The sequence below is a fragment of the Chroicocephalus ridibundus genome, chromosome 21, assembly GCF_963924245.1.
Source record: "Chroicocephalus ridibundus chromosome 21, bChrRid1.1, whole genome shotgun sequence".
In the NCBI taxonomy this organism is placed as follows: Eukaryota; Metazoa; Chordata; class Aves; order Charadriiformes; family Laridae; genus Chroicocephalus; species Chroicocephalus ridibundus.
Genome location: NC_086304.1, coordinates 3152654 through 3160600, shown reverse-complemented (window position 1 = coordinate 3160600; position 7947 = coordinate 3152654). Strand labels below are relative to the sequence as shown.

Sequence of the window (7947 nt, the reverse complement as noted above, 5' to 3'; positions counted from 1 at the left end):
CAGCTGTGAAGAGCCACAGGCTCCCTCGTCAGCCTCGGCGGATGATGCGTAGGGTGGAATCAAACCTGGTGGAGAAGCTCGGAGCAAATCCCCTGCAATCCTTTCAAAGCCGGTGGGAGAGCAGCCTTGCTTAGGTGCCGCTCATCCGTTGGATGTTCCCCTGAACGGTCCCACCCTCCCCCCTGACGGGATAAATCCCAGCACCTGGATGGAGAGAAGCCCAGCCTGTGCCACCACGTGCCGCAGATGCACCTCACGTTTTTCAGAGACGAGGCTGACGCTGCTCGCAGGGACAAGCCGAGAACGGAAACTCGTTTATTCCAGGAAAACAAGGACGTGTTCCTGGAGACAAAACAGATTTACAAAACTCCTTGCAGCTCCAGGACATGCCAGGTCTTATACACCTCACTGCCGGAAAAAAGGGGTCAGGCAGACCCCCCACCGAGGGGCCACAGCACCACCTTGTCCTTGTCCCTCACCAGCCGCTCACAGAACATCTCCGGAGCCTGCAGTACTGAAGGCGAGCAGGATTCTTCCCGAAAGCTTTACCAAGCGCGAGGTAGGAATCCTCTGCCAAAAAAAGGGGGGTTCTCCTGTTCTCCAGCCCGTGTTCCCCCACTCAGCTCCGTCACTCGGACCCTACCAGAAACGACCACCCGCACTTGGGCTGGTCCAGCTTCGTGAAACATTTGAAAGAAAAAAAAAGCGTTGATTTAAACCGACTGAGAGCTGCCAAGGTTAATTCTTAAAACAATTTCCCATACATCCCGTATTCATCTGGGAACTTCTGTTCTTGCATCTTGCAAGGAACGGCACATCCCCCGGACAGAGGGACAGGCCGTGCACTCGCGCACCCAGCTTCCTAAATCTACACCGGCGCCTCATACTTCAGCAGCTCTGTGTCCCTTCCTGCGCTTTCTTTTTCCAGTCTCGGGACGGGGATGTGTTTCTTGTGCTCCAGCTCAAGCCAACGGTCTCCTCACTCCTTGCAAAACACGCCTGGGAACCCCAGCTATTTTGACCTGTCCCCCTTCTCTCGTTCTGCCTCCTTCATCATTTCAGGCACAAAATTCAGATTCTATGATTCTAAAACCTGGCCTGAGCGTCCCGTGGGTGGCATGGGAGAGGAGGGAGGGTGTCAGGGACTGCCTGGCGTGGGCGCTGCCTCCCTGGCGGCTCTCCTGCCGCTCTGCTTCATCGATGTCAAAGCTGGAGGCCTCTTTTCAACACCAGGTCTCCTGCACGTTGCGAGCCAGCAAATCGAATCACAGAAGAACGGTTCGGGTTAGAAGGGACCTTAAAGATCATCATGTCCAGATCTTGTGGCATCTGGAGGCAGAGCTCGGGTGGTCGGTTTATTTTTACCATGAAGTGTCAGCTTGGGCTTTAAAAATCCCATCGTGGTGGGGAACGCTCACTTACCTCTCTCCTGATGGAGCGCGGCTGCTGCTTCCAACGCCTCATCTCCCCTTCAACTTTCCGAACCTCCTTCCCGGGCAGCTTCTCTTCACCCACCTCCTAGGAAAAAAAAACCAAACGCGACCCGCTGCCTCGCAGGTGGTGTCAAACCTCGCTTTTCAGACCCAGGTCCAAGTTGTCTGAGGCGCGAGGGCCAAAATGGGCTCCTGTTCCTGCGGTGCTCCCCTCGGCGCTGTGCGTGCAGCGAGGGCTCTCCTCCGCCTGCTTTCCGCTGGTCCAGATACGCACAGTTCCCAGGGAGCAAAATCCCTCGGAGACGGTGCACAAGGGACGCTTGCTCGTGGCTGGAGAGTGCAGCGAAAGCAAGCGTTAATTCCACTTACAGGAGGAAATTGGCAGGAGAGCAACTGAATTTTCCGCCCAGCTCTAAAGTGCTCTCAAAGCTATCTAATTTATCACTGCGGCAGCAGCAGCAGCCATTCAAATGCTCTCCCAGCTCCCTGGCTTTGCAATCAGGCGATGAGATGACTTCATGTTAGCAGACGGATCCAAGTTCTTTGTCCGTCTCCAGTTCTTGGGTCCTCACCAGATCTTGCGGTTGCGCGTGGCCCTTTGGGCCCTCTGCTGCGCCGCGCCACCGTGGGCGGCTCTGAGAGGCGTAGACTCTGGGCTTGGTGCTTCAAACCACCACGCTCGCTCGGAGGAGACTTCTGTCTGCCCAGGGTGCCTGGCTGGGGCTTCGGTCTTCAAGGAGCAAAGGGCAGTGGGAGGTTGCGGTGGGCTGTGCTCCTTTCCCTGCGCCCTGGTGAGAGAGGAGCGGAGAGGAGCTACCTTCTACTAAGAGAATCACGGAAGGAATCATAGAAGAATCATAGCGGACAGTAACGTCTCTTGTCTGCGTACCAAAAGTTTTAGTTTAGCCTACCTCAGAAGAGACGTGAAGAAAGGAGAATATTTTGCTGCCTTCAGGAAACCAAGAAGCACCCTCCTGCACCGGTACGAGACGTGGGCAGCTCTGCGAAGGCCAGGCGTGCTGATAAAACAGGCGCGCTCGGAGAGAAATGTCTTTTTGAGCAGTTTCTGACACGCGTGTAACTCCCTCAGACAGCTTCGTGTGCCCTCTTGGACACGTGGGCCAAAACTCCCGGTCTAATTTCTCCTCTGGCAAGAAATCGAGAGGGAAGACGCGGCTGTGATAAATCACCGCTTCAGTGAGGTCTCTGTCGCTGCCACACGGGCTGCCCTCGTAAGCAAACTGAAAGGAACAAGATCCAGCCCAAGGCAACACCATTTCGCGAGGTCTTCTGGATGCTTGGAACAAGGTGAAGCTGTCAGGGTAAGTTCAGCGGCGTCAGCTCTGCCCTTCTGTTAAGATCCGCGACACGAACCGCAGCCGCTCCGCAAAGATTACCAGAAATATAAAAAATACGGCATCTCCCTCAGGAAGGCAAGAAACAGCTCTGCTGCAAGACACCGGCAAAACATCCGGAGACAATGACCAGAAGCTTCTAATTATCCTACTCCATAATAATTAATTGAAATGAGGAAGTACGCACGCAATATGAAAATGAAGGGATGTACTGAGGGGGATTTAGCAGCGTATTTTCCCCAGCTGTGGAGAGGGACAACAGGGGAACGGCTTCTCCCAGCTGAACCATCCCTGGGAACGGAGCAGGGAAGGAGTCCAGCCTCCAGTGGGAAGGGGGCAGGGGTGGACCAGGCTGGTGTCACTCACTCATGACTCAGCCACACTGACAATACCAACAAACCACCCCAAACCGCACCAACCTAAAAAAAACCACCAACCCCACGTGGCAAAGGCTGTGGTCAAAGAAAAAGGGGCACTTGTGGGCTCTGCTGCCCACCAGCCCACCGCTTCCATTTCTGCCCCCATGCCCCCTTCACTGGGCACTTCCCCGAGTCCTTCGTCTCCCCTCATCCCCGTCCTCCTTTGCCAGGTCCACCCCGTTTCCACCATCCTCTTCTGTGGTCTCCTCCCACGCTCTCGGTGCGTTTCTTCCTCTCTCCTTTTGCCGTGTCTCCTCACGCCCCATGTTCTCTCCACGCTCCCCTTCTCCCGCAGACAGAGAGCTGCCACCCCACGTCCCTCATGAGATCCGCCTCCCAGATGCTCACCCCCACGGGACACATACCAGCCTTTCTCCGTGCAGAAGTCATCTACCTGGGCTTCTGCAAAGCGTTTGACACTGTCCCGCACGACATCCCGGTCTCTGAACTGGAAAGGCACGGATTTGATGGACAGACCACTGGGTGGATAAGGAACTGGCTGGATGGCTGCGCTCAAAGGCCTGCGGTCAACAGCTCAATGTCCCAAGTGGAAACCAGGAGCGAGTGGCGTTCCTCAGAGGTCGGTACTGGGACCAGCGTTGTTTAACATCTTTGTCGGAGACATGGACAGTGGGATCGAGTGCACCCTCAGCAAGTTTGCCGACGACACCAAGCTGTGTGGCACGGTCGACACGCCGCAGGGAAGGGATGCCATCCAGAGGGACCTGGGCAGGCTGGAGAGGTGGGTCCGTGCCAACCTCACGAGGTTCAACCAGGCCAAGTGCAAGGTCCTGCACCTGGGTCACAGCAATCCCAGCACAAACACAGGTTGGGCGGAGAATAGCTGGAGAGCAGCCCTGAGGAGAAGGACCCGGGGGCGCTGCTGGACGAGAAGCTCAACAGCAACGTGCGCTGGCAGCCCAGAACCCCCCGCAGCCTGGTCTGCCTCAAAAGAAGCGTGGGCAGGGGGGCGAGGGGGGGATTCTGCCCCTCTGCTCTGCTCTGTGAGACCCCACCTGGAGCCCTGCGTCCAGCTCTGGGAGCCCTCAGCACAAGAAGGACACGGAGCTGTCGGAGCGGGGCCGGAGGAGGCCCCGGAGATGCTGGGAGGGCTGGAGCCCCTCTGCTGTGGGGACAGGCTGAGAGAGCTGGGGGGGTTCAGCCTGGAGAAGAGAAGGCTCCGGGGGGACCTTGGAGCCCCTTCCAGTCCCTCAAGGGGCTCCAGGAAAGCTGGGGAGGGACTCTGGAGCAGGGAGGGGAGCCATGGGACGAGGGGGAAGGGTTTCACACTGAAGGAGAGGAGATTTAGATTGGATATCGGGAAGGAATTCTTGGCTGTGAGGGGGGTGAGCCCCTGGCGCAGGTTGCCCAGAGAAGCTGTGGCTGCCCCATCCCTGGAGGGGTTCAAGGCCAGGTTGGACGGGGCTTGGAGCCACCTGGGCTGGTGGGAGGTGTCCCTGCCCGGGGCAGGGGGTGGGATGAGATGATCTTTACGGTCCCTTCCCACCCGAACCATTGTCTAAGTAGGGGAAAGCGGAGGAAAGGGGGTCCTTTACCCTCTCGCTAGCAGCTCTCTCCACCAACCGCTCCTCCTCCAGCTCTGTGGCTGAGACGATTGCAGCCAGAGCCCCCTGACACTTGGAAGCCATGAGGAGCGGAGCAGAAGCCAGGCTGTGCCTTTCCTCAGGCACAAAGGTGGGACGCAGGGACAAGGCACAAGGCTTTTTTCTTTTTGCAGCAACCATGCCTGGGAGAGACGCGGTGAGAGGGGGGCTGGAGCGTGAGAGCTCGGAACTGGAGATTTCGCTGAGGTCCTCCGCTAGAAACGTATTCACCTCGTGGCGATCCCTCGTTTCTAATGACTCTGAGACCCAGCAATTCACTGGGCTCACGGCCGTGTTGCCGGTGCTCCGGTTGCTCGGTCGTGCGACGCCCAGGCAAGCGCTTGACGGAAACTCATCAAATCACAACCAAAGCTGTTCTCATTCAAGACGGCAATTTCGACAAGGAAAAGGAATACGCGGCGGGTGTCGAAGGACAACGACACTATCACCAGAGAGGAGCCGAGGAGCGCAACCGCCTTTGTGAAGTTTTCCCACGTGGTGCAGATAAGGCTGGATTTACTGTGGGCCTTTGCTGCCCTAAACCTCGTACAATGGCTCCATCCATCCAGACTAAATAAAAAGTTGCGGCTCGCCCTGCCTTTGATGGGGAAAGAGAGAGGCCCCCCCCTCCTCTTCATTCTGGAAAAAAATAATGACATCAGGCTGCCAAGGCCCCGGAACAGAGACACCGCGCTACGATTTACAGGCGAAATACAACAGGAGCGAAGGTAGAGATCGCCTTCCTGACCTCGCAACACCCCAGCGCACAAACCCGCCCCGTCCCTTCACCAACTTGTAATGTTGAGGCAAAATGGGGTCCTGAGCCCGGGGCGGGGGGGAGGGTTTGGGACCCCCCCAGGTGGGGCTGGTCAGGGCCATCAAGGCTGTTGGTGCCCTCAGGGGCGCAGACACCTGCTTTTCAAGCGACGGCGGCACATAAAATCCTGCTCGGAGGACCGCGACGTCCAACATGCACGATGCACGTCCCTTCTACACGTGGCGGATGTTTTTCTGCGTCGTTACATCTCTCTTTTTTTTTTTGCAATATTCCGTGAAAGCGTAACTCAAAACACTTGACACGCAGAGAATTTTCCGAAGCCCTGCCTGGCACCCGCTGTAATGAAAGGCAGGATCGATCTGCTTAAACCCACTGAAACGTTTCGTCGCGGATTGGCTCCTGGGAGGAACCATACACAAGCGGGAGAAAACGTTCAGATCCGGTGCCTGGTGTGTGTACGACAGGACCGACGCCGGGCGCGCACGCGGCGTTTCGCCCCTACATCTGTAATTTTAAACCCAGGCGATTGTCGTCCCTGTTCTGGGGCTGGCTACATAACGCAGACCTGGAGGAGCTTCCCAAGTCGCTCTTAAATCCGGCGTTTACCCTGGGTCGCCTGAAGCAGTTATTTTAGCGAGACACCCCGGGGAGGGATTCAACCGGCTGTTTATAAACGCTTAAAACACAGGCACCTGCATGTCACCCAGGCACCCACAGCTGCCTTTACTGGCAGCGGAGGCAACGGGTGCGGGTCATGTCATCCTAAAGCAGGCAGCTGAAACAGCTTAAACGAATCTTAAACGAACTCCGCTCCCAAACGTAATTTAAAGAAGCAAAAAGACAGCAAAGGCAGGGCCTCCTTGAGGGCTCGCTCTCCTGACAGATTCCCCTCCTTGTGCAATGTCGGGATCGTATTTTGAGCTTGAAATTGCGGAAAATCTTTCATCCCCGAGTCTTAGGACATCTCTGCCTGTTGTACGAAAGATTCCTCCGCCGGCGATCGCCGCTGGGTACGCTAACAGCGCGCGCGGCCAAGTGACTTCCCAGCCTCTCCCTTGCGTTGCCGCCTTTCCTCTTCACGCCAAACCCTGCAGAGGCAACGCTGCCTCAAGCCGCTCTTCTAATAGGGCATTTCTTAGCTTTTTCTTTGTTTTCTTTGGAAAAGCCAGTGCTGGAGGTGTAAAAGAAGGTGCCCCACCGCTTGGAAATTTTGCTAGCCGCCGGCATTTGAATTGATGGGCCACCAAAAGGGAAAAAAAAAACCTGCCCCAAACCTGACGGCGCAGAGGCAGGAGGCCAGGGAGCCCCTTTCTTTGCGCGAGAAAAGGATTTGATAGCGGCTCTGAAGCCGGGGAGGCATAAGGGGACTTCTTGCACGGGTCTACGCTCTAAGCAAGCGTCAAGTCTTCTGTCCCGTCTCGCCGCAGCATCTCCAGGCACGCGGTGTGCCCCTCCGCCCGGCGACGCTTCCAGATTTTACGGTCTCTGCCCTTGGCTCGGTCTGGGTCAACGCTTTGAACTTCAGCTCCAAGGCGCGGGCATTCAGAGACAGATCATGACGCTTATTTATGACACCCGGAATCAGCTGGACCGTTCCTGTTCAACGTTCTAAACGGCTTTTTTTTTTTTTTTCTTTTTTCTTTTCTCTTTTTTCCCCCCCTCCAGGAGGATTACCACAGAGCACTACTCTCTGTAAGTTTTTGATCCACGCACCAAAAAATGAGCTGAAGGGAAGAAGGGAAGCCATCGTGCAGCTCTGGAGGAAGCAGATCCTGACGCCGCTGCAAGATCAGCGATCTCCAGTCGTCCCACCAGCCTGAGAAAAAGCTGCCGCCTCCCTCCAAAGTGCGGTACGGCTCCGGCAGCGTCAGGAAATGGCGCTGAAATAACAGCCCGGCCCGGGTGCAACCCTGACTTCGTGCCTTTGAAACCCATGTGCGAAGAGGGATCAGATGTGAGGAACGCAGAAGGGTTGGGAGGAGAGACAGCAAGATGTCAGACCTTCCGAGAAGCAGGTTGCCATGGCGACTGGCTCGTTTAACCCAATAAGGGTCAGGCAACCCCTCATGTTCAAGCTAATTTAATTAAAGAGGTGGGAAGGATGAGGAAAATACATTGGCACAGGCTCGGCTTCAGGACGCTGTTCCTCGGGCTGGGCAGGGTTCGCCATGCCAGGTTTTGGTTGGGCACCTCCAGCATCACGGGGCCCTTGGTAACCAAACGCAGCCCCTGGGGAGGAACGAACCAGAGAGGAAGGATCAGACGCAGAGGACACCCCGCGGCGGGGAGACGGCGTGCAGTGCCTCCCATCCCTCCCCCTGGCTGCCACGAGCGCATCTCTCCCAGGATGAGGGAGCT

At 56.6% G+C, this 7947-nt stretch overlaps 1 long non-coding RNA gene across 1 annotated transcript; it reads right to left on the bottom strand.

Annotated features, from left to right (window-relative positions):
- Nucleotides 1-204: 204 nt before the first annotated feature.
- On the bottom strand, nt 205-4324 carry LOC134526090 (uncharacterized). Its single transcript, XR_010073891.1, has 3 exons — nt 2345-4324; nt 480-2221; nt 205-342 (listed from the first exon to the last, which is right to left on the bottom strand). It is a non-coding gene; the product is annotated as an uncharacterized LOC134526090 (long non-coding RNA).
- Nucleotides 4325-7947: the final 3623 nt, after the last annotated feature.